Source organism: Ahaetulla prasina, chromosome 10 (genome assembly GCF_028640845.1).
Source record: "Ahaetulla prasina isolate Xishuangbanna chromosome 10, ASM2864084v1, whole genome shotgun sequence".
In the NCBI taxonomy this organism is placed as follows: Eukaryota; Metazoa; Chordata; class Lepidosauria; order Squamata; family Colubridae; genus Ahaetulla; species Ahaetulla prasina.
The window spans coordinates 24,770,627-24,782,916 of NC_080548.1; the positions used below are offsets into that span (position 1 = coordinate 24,770,627).

At 43.0% G+C, this 12,290-nt stretch overlaps 1 protein-coding gene across 1 annotated transcript in view; it reads left to right on the forward strand.

Annotated features, from left to right (window-relative positions):
* The first annotated feature begins 560 nt into the window (after positions 1–560).
* LOC131204467 (free fatty acid receptor 3-like) overlaps positions 561–12,290 on the forward strand; it is a 31,725-nt gene continuing 19,995 nt past the window's right edge. Inside the window, exon 1 of the mRNA XM_058195808.1 lies at positions 561–1,023. The gene's annotated coding sequence lies outside the window, so the exon portion shown is untranslated. The remainder of the gene's footprint in view (positions 1,024–12,290) is intronic.

Here is a 12,290-nt window from a genome sequence, read left to right on the forward strand (position 1 = left end):
CGTGCATAAGAACACAAATGTTCCTATCCTATTGTTTCCTTTCATTATATCCAATCAATATAGTTATTGCATACTTAAGCGTATATATATATGCTTACATATTGTACAGTTATTTCATGCTTATGCTTATATATACTGTTGTGACAAAAAAAATAAAATTAAAAAAAATAAAAAATTCTGACAGATGACAATCCCCCCCCCAAAAAAAATCTCGAAGGTGGCAGTGGCACCTTTACAAAGCCACCAGCGGTGTTGAATTACTCCGGGTCGTGAATGGCTTCTGCTCGACCGCCTGGCAGGCGGAAATTCAACAGGGATCCTTTTGTCCCCCCGAGGCTTTGCAAAGCCTCCCACGGTGAATTGTCAAGCGCTGAATCATACCACGTTCCTCGTGGGTTTTTTTGTTTTGTTTTGCCCTCTCCTGAACCCGAATGCCTGCTTGCGCCTCCCCCCCCCCCCCCCCTCGCTCTCTTTCCATCGGACACACACTCCACCCCACGCCCATCCCCTGTTTGCTAACGCGCGGGGAAGTCCCGCTTGCCTTCCAGGAGGTGCCCGGTTCCTGAGAAGCCTGACTCTAGTAGTCTAACCCAACTCCTTACTACCCAGAAGATTAGTTCTGAGTGAGCAGACAGCTGCTGCACGAAGGCAGGAAGGGCAGCGTGGGTACCTGGCGATAGGCAATGAAGCACAAATGGAGGAAAACCCCTTACCCTTCAATTTATCTAACCAGGCAAGCCTCCGAGCCCCGCCCCCTGCTTGTCTAGCCCCTCCCTAAGACTGCCAAGGGACCCGCGGCTCCTGAATCCCTTGCAAGCGGGCGAATCCATCGACTCTGGCGCTGTCCGTCCCGGAGGAAAATCAGATATCAGGGCGTCCCGAGCCGCCAAAGGAGCCCCAGGCAGGCAAGTACGGTGACCTTCCCCGAAGAACCGGGGCGTAGCAACCTGTTTGCCCCCTTTGGAGATTTTCCCTTCCTTTCAAAAGACCACCCGCCACCCCCATCACTTGCAGTCTAGAAAGGTAAGCGCGCCCCGCTGGAGGATGCTTTGTCGACACGTGTTGGAAGGCTCAGACATACCGGGCTGGGGAGGAAGGAAGGAAGGAAGGTTGGGAACCAAAGACTATCTACTATTGACCTCACCCCATTCCTAAGAGGTCTGTAAGGGGCGTGCATAAGAGCACCAGCGTGCCTACCGTTCCTGCCCTAATGTTCCCTTTGATCGTATCCAACTCGTATGGTTATTTCATGCTTATGCTTATATATATGCTTATATATCGTAGAGTTATTTCATGGTTATGCTTTTATATACTGTTGTGACAAATAAATAAATAAAAATAAAAACCTAGGACCCAGCTCTCGAAGTGGGGAAATAATAAGAAAAAAAAGACTGAGATTGAGATTCACAGATTGGGCTGAATTGTTGATGGATTCATTGATTCGGTGGCTGTCTTGATTGGGAGGCTTTTAAATCGATGTACCAACCAGAGACCCTGGATTTGTTGATGTGTGTATCCATTCCTTCAGGGGCGAAATCCAATAGGTTCTGACAGGTTCCGGAGAACCGGTAGCGGAAAGTTTGAGTAGTTGGGAGATTTTGCAATATCCTTTCCCCAGGAGTGGGGAGGGAATGGGGATTTTGCAGTATCCTTCCCCTGCCCACCAAGCCATTCCCACCATGCCCACCAAGCCATGCCCACAGAACCGGTAGTAAAAAATTTTGGATTTCACCACTGCATTCACTGCTTATAAATAATCTCCCGAGAATTTCTGAAATGGTTTACAAGGCAAAGAAATCATCCTCACAACAGCCTTGCCAGGTAGGATGAGTCTGAGGTAAAGAGAAGGAAAGGGAGGGAGGGAGGGAGAAGTTAAAGAGAGAAGGATACCAAGCATTGGAGATTTAGAGGAGAAGATTTGAAATGACAATTCCCAGTTGTGCAAAATGGATCGCTAATGAAGGGATACCTTGGGATTCACAATGCATTTTCTGCATTTTGCAGAAAATATGACTTCAGTAACAGAGTTGTTAATGCTTGGAATACACTACCTGACTCTGTGGTCTCTTCCCAAAATCCCCAAAGTTTCAACCAAAAGCTGTCTACTATTGACCTCACTCCATTCCTAAGAAGTCTGTAAGGGGTGTGCATAAGAGCACAAAAGTGCCTACCGTTCCTGTCCTATTGTTTCCTTTCGTTATATCCAATTAATGTAGTTATTACATACTCATACTTATATATATGCTTATATATTGTATAGTTATTACATGCTTATGCTTATATATACTGTGTGACAAATAAATAAATAAATAAAAATAAAGATGTTTGAGTCTGGGCCAGATAACCCTAAGATTACTGTCAACATTTTGTATTGAAAATGTTCCTCCTTATTAAGGAGTGTCATCAAACCAGAATATCACTGATCTGGGATAGTTCTGAAACCATCTTCCCATTGTGGCTTTCCATTTTTGTCAGACTCTCCCTTCCCCCCCCCCTCCACAAACCGCCGCTCTTTTTTGCAAATAGTGTTGGAAAAAATATGTAAAAGCAATTGCAGGCAGGTGCTAACCAGGTATCTTTGCTGCCGGTATGGATTCACACATGCATCCATTCTGATGTGTATCAGCTGTGAGAGTCTCTGCTCCCCCATGTGACTGCAACTCGCACTAACGCCCCATATTTTTCAACCTGGAGGGCAGGAAATATCTTCTGGCTGCACATAATGGACATGCCCTGAAGAAGGAACTCATAGGTAAATATTAAACAGTGAAGTTTGTTTTCATAATTCTTGGGTGGAGCTATCTTACTGTAGGAAGCAACTGCCTTTCTTTGGAATTTATTTCTTTTCTTTTCTTTTTTCTTTTTGCTGTTGACCTTGTCAAATGCCAATGAAATAGTTCAGACTCATATGAATCATATCTTGGATTCATTTGTTTTGTTCCTGCCTAATACTAAGACCTAGAGGAGTCAGTCCTAGAGGAGATCAACCCTGACTGCTCTTTAGAAGGCCAGATCCTGAAGATGAAACTCAAATACTTTGGCCACCTAATGAGAAGGAAGGACTCACTGGAGAAGAGCCTAATGCTGGGAAAGATTGAGGGCAAAAGAAGAAGGAGATGGCAGAGAACAAGATGGCTGGATGGAGTCACTGAAGCAGTCGGCGTGAGCTTAGATGGACTCCAGAGGATGGTAGAGGAGAGGAAGACCTGGAGGAATGTTGTCCATGGGGCTGCGATGGGTCGGACACAACTTTGCAACTAACAACAACAATACTAAGACACAACAATGGCTGTTTAGCATTTATCCCATTCTATATCCAGGAATCATAGAATAAGTAAGTGAGCATTCCCAGTCTGATAGACTGAGAATACAGTTCCCAGAATTTCAAGCCAGAAATTAGCCAAGTTGGCAGGGGATTCTGGAAACATCACTCCCAACACCTCAGCAAGAATGGGGTTGAGGAAAATCAGTGTGGGCTTTGGAAGGCAGAAGAGCTGGGGAAGATTGTCTTCCTGGGGTAATATATTTCTTCTTCTTCTTCTTCATGTGCCATATCTGTCATCAGACATTGGCGATCTTGTTGGCGATCCTATTTTTATCGACAGCCGCACAAAAAAGTGCTGTTGAGTTTTGTCCAAACCGATCCCTTAGATTTTTGAAGCCGTGATGTTCTTCTTCTGCCTGGACCTCGTTTGCCTTCAATCTTTCCTTCGAGGATTAAGTGAAATAAAAAAAAGTGTAATGTCCTTCCTGTTAAAAACTACTTCAGCTTTAATTGCAATAATACAAGAGCAACCAATAGATTTAAACTTAATGTCAACCGCTTTAATCTAGATTGCAGAAAATATGACTTCTGTAACAGAATCATCAGTGCTTGGAACACTTTACCTGACTCTGTGGTCTCTTCTCATAATCCTAAAAACTTTATCCTAAAACTTTCTACTATTGACCTCACCCCATTCCTAAGAGGACCATAAGGGGCATGCATAAGAGCACAAACGTGCCTACTGTTCCTGTCCTATTGTTTTTCTTTTCTTCTTCCTATATATATATATATATATATGCTTATACCTCCTAATATTTACTCATATATATGTTTATATACTATATAACCTTTCTGTATGATACTTACATATATTGTTGTGACAAAATAAATAAATAAAATAAATAAATAAGATGCCGTATTTTTCTGGGTGTCACATCACACGTCCAAATTATTGTAACTTTCCCTTTTTTTATGGTTTGGATGATTTCTCTGGGCTTTCCCAGGCAGCTTATCACCTCCTCATTAATATATTATTTGATCTTTGCAACATGACACTTGTGGAAATGGATGTGAGTTGGATGCTTTTAATTCCTATCGGCTCACAGATGGCTCCCAATTTGAAGAGTCCCTTGCAAGAATGTTTTGGGGATGTTGGGCATCTGGACTTTACCTGGCCCTGGTCATGTGAAGAAAGAGTGAGGGAGGTAACCATAGATTGCAAGCTATTTTTCCATGATGTCCTGAACAAAATGCTATCTATTTTTATTTATTTATTTGTCAAACACAACAGTATATATAAGTATAAGCATGAAATAACCATAGGAATTGGATACAACCAAAGGGAACATTAGAACAGGCACGCTGGTGCTCTTATGCACGCCCCTTACAGACCTCTTAGGAATGAGGTGAGGTCAACAGTAGACAGTCTTAGGTTAAAGATTTGTGGGTTTTGGGAAGAGACCACAGAGTCAGGTAATGCATTCCAGGCATTAACAACTCTGTTACTGAAGTCATATTTTCTACAATCAAGACTGGAGTGGTTCACTTTAAGTTTAAATCTACTGTGTGCTCGTGTATTGTCTATTATCTATTCATGGGGTAGTTGCAAGATAGTCAGTGGCTTAACATCCAGAGTTGGCAGAGGATTATGGGCAAGAATCAGTGTAGAACCCTATTTGGCTGATATGGTCCAAGCACATAACTCCCCTCCCCACAAAATGATGCAGACCTCCTCCAGGCTTGCTCCAAAAAATGGATGACATCTTTTTCCTCCAATACAGGATGGGTTGCTCACAATCCTGGAACATATGAAAGTTTAAATTAGAATTAGAGTCACTTTATGGTCACTTTATGGTCACTTTGAATGTATACTAATTGGCATACATTAAAATGAAATTTCATTGCATAAAAGCTCCCAAAGGGTCTCCACCTCCAATATACACTACATGAACATGACAAAATACATATATACATACATACCAGAGGTGGGTTTCAGCAGGTTCTGACCAGTTGTGGAGAACCGGTAGTGGAAATTTTGAATAGTTCAGAGAACTGATAAATACCAGCTCTGCCTGGCTCCGCCCCCATCTATTCTCTGCCTCCCGAGTCCCAGTTGAGAGGAAATGGGGATTTTGCAGTATCCTTCCCCTGGAGTAGGGAGGGAATGGAGATTTTACAGTATCTTTCCCTGCTAGGCCCACCAAGCCATGCCACGCCCACAGAGCCACTCCCACAGAACTGGTAGTAAAAAACTTTGAAACCCACCATTGATACATACATATATACATACACACATACATACATACATACATACATACAAAATTATGCATATACCCATATATATTATATGAGATGGAGAAACAACCATCTAGTTCAGATGTATACATGTACATGACGAGAAAAAACAAATCCTGCAAGTTTACCAGACGGATGGCATAGGGAACAAAGCTGTTACAGATTCAATTAATGGACCACTCCAGAGAATTCTCACACAAAAGGATTAATTGGGAAAGGAAGCTTAGAAAACATAACTAAGCACCTTTTGGCATCTTTAACAGAATTTTTTAAAAAACAGATTAACAGAGCCAGAAGGGACCTTGTAGGTCATCTAGTCCACCCCCCCCCCCCCCGCCCAAGCAGGAGACTCTACACCATTTCTGACAGAGGGCAGTCCAGTCTCTTTTTGAGAGATCACCTCCAGTGATGAAGCTCCCACAACTTCTGAAGGCAACTTCTGTTCCGTGGGTTGATTGTTCTCACTGTCGGGAAATTTCTCCTTCTTTCCAGGTTGAATCTGTCCTTGTTCAGGTTCCATCCATTATTCCTTGTCTGGCCTTCAGGTGCTTTGAAAAGACTAACAGTCTTACTGCTGCATAAATGTCAGGCATTGCAGGGCACTTTATTTGATGCATGGGGTACAACCCTAAAAGAGCAACTTCATATATAAACAGTGGTTGGGGAAAAAAAGTGGGGGGGGGGGGAGAAAGGAGAAAGAATTTCCAAATGGCCATTAGGAACTAAGTAATCTTACACAGGCATTTATAAACTGAGGAGCTGGGGATGTTATATCAAATGCAAATGTAAACAAATGAATGCACTTGCACGATACATTTAACCTGGTGCTTTATTAACCCATAGTCTTGTTTTGCCCGATGAAGACCATAGCCTGCTTCTAGTTTCGTTCATTTCCTACTGGCTACACCCATGTTGTTTTCTTGGCACTATATAATGAACTATAAACAAACCAAAGAGGGCAAAATATGCTAAGCCACAAAGGTTTATATGAACTAACTTGCATCGTCTGCTTGTGCAAACACAGTCACTGGAAATTGAACAGGCCTGATTTATTTAGCCATGAAGTTAAATCGCTTAATGAATTTTGTCTTCACTAATGTCCTGGAATCCTGTTTTTGGAATGCTTTCATTGAAGGCCATCTTGAGGATGGTGATGGGCAGGGGCGAAATCCAGCAGGTTCTGACAGGTTCTGGAGAACCAGTAGCGGAAATTTTGAGCAGTTTGGAGAACCAGTAGCGGAAATTTTAGGTAGTTCAGACAACTGGCAAATGCCACCTCTGGCTGGCTCCAGGAGTGGGGTGGGAATGGGGATTTTGCAGTATCCTTCCCCTGGAGTGGGGTGGGAATGGAGATTTTGCAGTATCTTTCCCCTGGAGTGGGGTGGGAATGGAGATTTTGCAGTATCCTTCCCCTGGAATGGGGTGGGAATGGAGATTTTGCAGTATCCTTCCCCAGGAGTGGGGTGGGAATGGGGATTTTGCAGTATCCTTCCCCAGGAGTGGAGTGGGAATGGAGATTTTGCAGTATCCTTCCCCAGGAGTGGGGTGGGAATGGGGATTTTGCAGTATCCTTCCCCAGGAGTGGAGTGGGAATGGGGATTTTGCAGTATCCTTCTCCTGCCACACCCACCAAGCTATGCTCACAGAACCAGTAGTTTTAAAAAAATTGATTTAACCACTGGTGATGGGGCTAGCGGAATCTTCCCACCAGTTTTTGGATACCGCTAGGTCTGCTCACTCTTTGCCATAGCTTTGTCCAATCTGAGCACTTTTCAAAGGGATGATTTCAGCACCCAGAATTCCCCAGCCAGCAAGGATCACTGCCGAGAATCCTGGGAGCTGAATTCCATACACTGGAATAAAATTACTCAAGCATCTTAAAGTGCTCCAGGTTGAGAAACACAGCGGTAGATGTCCAGTTCATAAATTCATTAATCCACTGTAAAGTGTAGGAAACCTTAAGTCTGTAGAGATTCTCAGTCATCCAGGTCATGGTTGTCCCATAGGTACTTTTTCAGGAGGCAACTGGACTTTCTTGTTTTTCTTTTGAAGACATTTCGCTTCTCATCCAAGAAGCTTCTTCAGTTCTTTCTTTCTTTTGCTCAACAGAAAAACCACGAAAGTTCAGTTGCCTCCTAAAAAAGCACCTTTGGGACAAACCATGACCTGGATGATTGAGAATCTCTACAGACCTTTAGCTATACAAATTGGGATGAACACCCTTTGAATGGTGTGTGAGTAGGAATGGATTTCCAGAGGAAAAAAATGGCAGGCTACAGGAACCAGGAGCACTACCGTATTTTTCAGAGTATAAGACGCACTGGAGTATAAGACGCAGCTTAGTTTTTTGGGAGGAAAATAGGGGGGGGGAAAATCTGCCTACCAGGTATTCATCCGGCTAGCATCCTTAGTCTTCTCAGCTTCAGCACATCAGTTTGCTGGTTTTTATCCGCTGCTTGGGGATAAAAAAACAGCTTCTAAAGCACAGCTGATCTTTGGAGAGAGACGCAATGAGAAAAGCAGGCAAAGCACGGAGATCACTTCACTCGCTAGCGCATTAGGGCTGAAAAAAAACTTCAAAGCTGAGAGTCGGTGGGAGCAGGCAAAGCAGGGAAGCAGAGATCGGTTCACTCGCTAGCGCCTTGTTAGGGCTGAAAAAAAGCTTCGAAAAAGCTGCATTCGGAATATAAGACGCACCCAAATTTTCAGCCTCTTTTAGGAGGGAAAAAAGTGTGTCTTATACTCTGAAAAATACGGTACTCAGCTGACCCTGAGGACACAGATAAACCTCCAAGTGCTTCAAGGACCCTTCCATTCCCCACCATCCAGTCAGAGCTGAAGAAGCTTCTTGGATGGAAAGTGAAACGTCTTCAAAAGAAAAAAAAAACAAGAAAGTCCAGTTGCCTCATGAAAAAGCACCTTTGGGATGTGGCAAACCTTTTGTTAGAGAAATCTTTACGTAGGCTTCTCTAATACAAAGTTTTTGTGTTGCTTTTTGAAGTAACACAATAAACCTTGTACTAAGTAATACAAGTCTTCCACTTTCGTAAGACTCTTTTAAGAGTCTTAAAAGCAGTTCTTGGCACTCTTCTAATTTCTCACTCCAAGCCCAATGATGAGATTAAAAAGGATAAAAGGGAACATCAATCTTCCAAGCTGACCTCCCCCACCAGCAACTAACACTTGATTTGAAAACTGTGCAGGCATCAGGGTTTCTTCATTGATTCTTCTCCATTATGGAGTGATGTATTGCGTTTCTGTTCAAATCAGAGTAATGGGTAGATACGCACATGTATTTGTTTAATACAGATTAGTGTCTTTCGATTGTTTGGATTAGTCTATTGTTTGCTTTTGAGAGTGCTATGAAGTAGGCTACCTTCATGAATGCAGGTAGCCCTCGACTGGCGACCATCAATGAGCCCTGAATTTCTATTGTTAAATGAAACATTTGTTAAGTGAGTTTTGCCCCATGTTACGTCCTTCCTGGTCACAGTTGTTAAGTGAATCATTGCAGTTGTGAAGTTGGTGACATGGTTGTTAACTGAATTCCCCACGGACTTTGCTTGTCAGAAGCTCACAAAAGGTGAGCACATGATTTTGGACCCTGCAAATAAATATGAGCCAGTTGCCAAGTGTCTGAATTTTGGTCATGTGACCATGGGGATACTGCAACGGTTGTAACTGTGCAAAATGTCACTGTTGGAGTATGTAGTGATCCATCCAACACACATGCAAGTAATTGATCAGTATTCATGATGTAGAGAAAACTTACTTATATATATATATATATATATATATATATATATATATATATATATATATATATATATATATATATATATATATATATATATATATATATATAAACATGATGCATGTATACAATACCCATGCAGTTCTCGCAGCGTGGTAGGGAGAAGAAAAAGTAGCAAGTACTCTCAAGCAAAGACCAGCAAACTCTCACAGCACAGAACAGTTAAGCTAAGCCACGCCCAGGCTTCAAGCCAGCTCATATGGCTCATCCTGAGTCTCAGTCACCAAACAGTTCCCATTGGCTGACTTGTTGTTATGGCTGTTCCAGCTGATAAATTCTTATACACTGACAGCCACTTTTTTCAATGCCGTTGTAACTTTTGAACAGTCACTAAATGAACTGTTGTAAGTTGTGGACGACCTATATATGAAGATTGTATGATCTGATGGACTGGTGATGCTAAGTCACAAACATGGTATTTCCTTGTTTCTGGGTTTTAACAGTATTGTGAGCTTGTTCTACACGTTGGGCAGTCCCATAACTCCTTTAAACCAAACCACTTTTTAGGATTCTATTGTGTTTATTTTTTGCTGATTCAGTCACTTTAAATCCTGAAATATACTTGATAAGAAACTCACCCAATTCCATGGATGCAGTTTGGGACAATTGTCTCCAGTGCCATTGTCTTAAACAAACAAACACTCCTGAGCATATTGCTAATTGTTAGCTTAGTCCGGTAACCTCAGTGGGGATTCAGCCGGTTTGCACTGGTTCGGGCGAACTGGATGTTAATTTTAATCCGGTTCAGCGAACCGGTTGTTCCAAGGACTGGCTGACCCCGCCCTCCCCTCCCCTCCCCGGAGTCTCCACATGGCATGTTTTGGATGCCAGGTAAGTGCAGGATGCGTGTGGAGGCTGTGAGAGGGCGAAAAACGGGCCTACCAAAAGTTCAGAAATGGGCCTGTTTCTGGCCTCTAGAGGTCCTCTGGTGCCTGGGGAAGGCCATTTTTGCCCTCCTGGAAGCTCCAGAAAAGCCTCTGGAGCATGGGGAGGGTGAAAAATGGACCTACTGGAAATGGGCCCATTTCCAGTCTCCAGAGGGCGTGCAAAGCAAATCGGTCGTTACATCCAGTGAATCCCACCACTGGATAAATTCCCCCTGATATCTTTCCAAGAAAATCTTTTGAGTGAATTGAGACCTTCTTTTTAATGAATGTTCTGGGATGGGGAAGGAACTCCTTTGGATTTTCCCACCAGTCAACCAAAATAGGAAAGAATTCATTAAAGCTTCTCCTCCTTCTACCTTGCTTTCATCAAATGCATCATCATGGTCCTTTTCTCTAATTGAATCACAGCCATTGTCTTTGCGTAATTTTGAAAAGAAATTATAAGTGAAGAAATGACCTGTTCCAAAGTCATTAGCTCTAATGATTTCCAGTATAATGTAGGGACTGGGATGGGGTGGGGGGTGGGGGGTGGGGGAAGCAGGCAATTAAAAAATTATGTGGCTTGGTGATCATCCAACAATATGAATTAGTTCTGGGAAATAGTACTATTGAGAGTGAAATGCCATGGGAAGTAGGATAGAATTGCTTTCATTTGGACCGTCCTTTTTCTAGGAAAAAGTCTTCCCTGTGCTTTCTCGGGATGATGGGTCTTGTAGTCCAATGCAGTTGGAAGACACCAGGTTGAGGAGAAATGTGAGGAAAAGAGGCAGGTTTTGGCTTGCTCCTCAATCTATGTCAGGGGTGTCAAATTCGATTTCATTGAGGGCCGCATCAGGGTTGTATTTGACTTCGGAGGACCGGGTGGGTATGGCCAGCTCAGTGTTGCTCGTATCGGGGGTGCCTGTGGTAGCCTGAGTGCTCTGCCAGCGAAAACAGGTTCCTGAGCTCCGTTTTTGCCTGGACGGCCTCCTGCAACCAGCGAAAATGGAGCTCAGGAGGACCTAACGCAGCATTTGCAAGCTCTGTTTTTGCTGACAGAGGCACTGCGGGCCAGATCTAAACACCAATTGTGGCCCTTGAGTTTGACACCACTGAGCTATGTAGAGAAACTTGATGAATTGGCAAGTAAATACTACGGATGTTTTGAAGACAACCTGAACCACAAGCCACAAAGACACACTTTAACCCAGTGGTAGTCAACCCGGTCCCTACCGCCCACTAGTGGGCGTTCCAGCTTTCATGGTGGGCGGTAGGGGTTTTGTCTGATACTGAAGCACTTTCCTTTTTAAAAAAAATTTAATTGACTTTAAAAAAAAAATTCATAGCATTATTTAAAAACATTTTCATTAGGTTTTCATAAAATTCCCCGTGACAATTTAAATTTCTGAAAATATACCTTTTGTATCGCCCGCGCATAAGTTTAGTTCACGTTACATAGGGGAAACTAAATGGTGCTATAGTGCGACCGTAAACAAAAGTGCCTCATGCTCGCGCATCTCCCCCCACACCACCCAGCTGTAACAGACAAGCAGAGCTGGTAGCTGGTGCCATCCCCCCCAAAACCCAATCCACGATGCGCGAGAGGCATGCGCAGCCGACGATACATTTTATAAATCACCATTACTGTGGAACTGGTGGGCGGTTAGAAAATTTTACTACTAACAGAGATACAAAAGTGGGCGGTAGGTATAAAAAGGTTGACTACCTCCTGCTTTAACCTACTGCAATATACAAACCCAGTTAGCGTAGTTAGTTTACAGTTCAGCATATTATGCGGAACCAGAAAAGAGGCTCATTTGGTAATCAAATGAAGAAGGTTATTAAATACAATAAAGAAGACAGAAATGTTTCTTTCTTTCATTCCTTCTCCCTTTAATCAAGTGGAAACCAAAGAACCTCAGAATCTCCAGAAGATCTAAAGAAAAGGGGGAGCAGAGCTGGTTGTAGATTACAGGAGATCCTATAGGTGAGTTGATCTTAGCAGGTCCCCCCCCCCACTTTTGCCACTTCCATTATTTATGTACCCTCC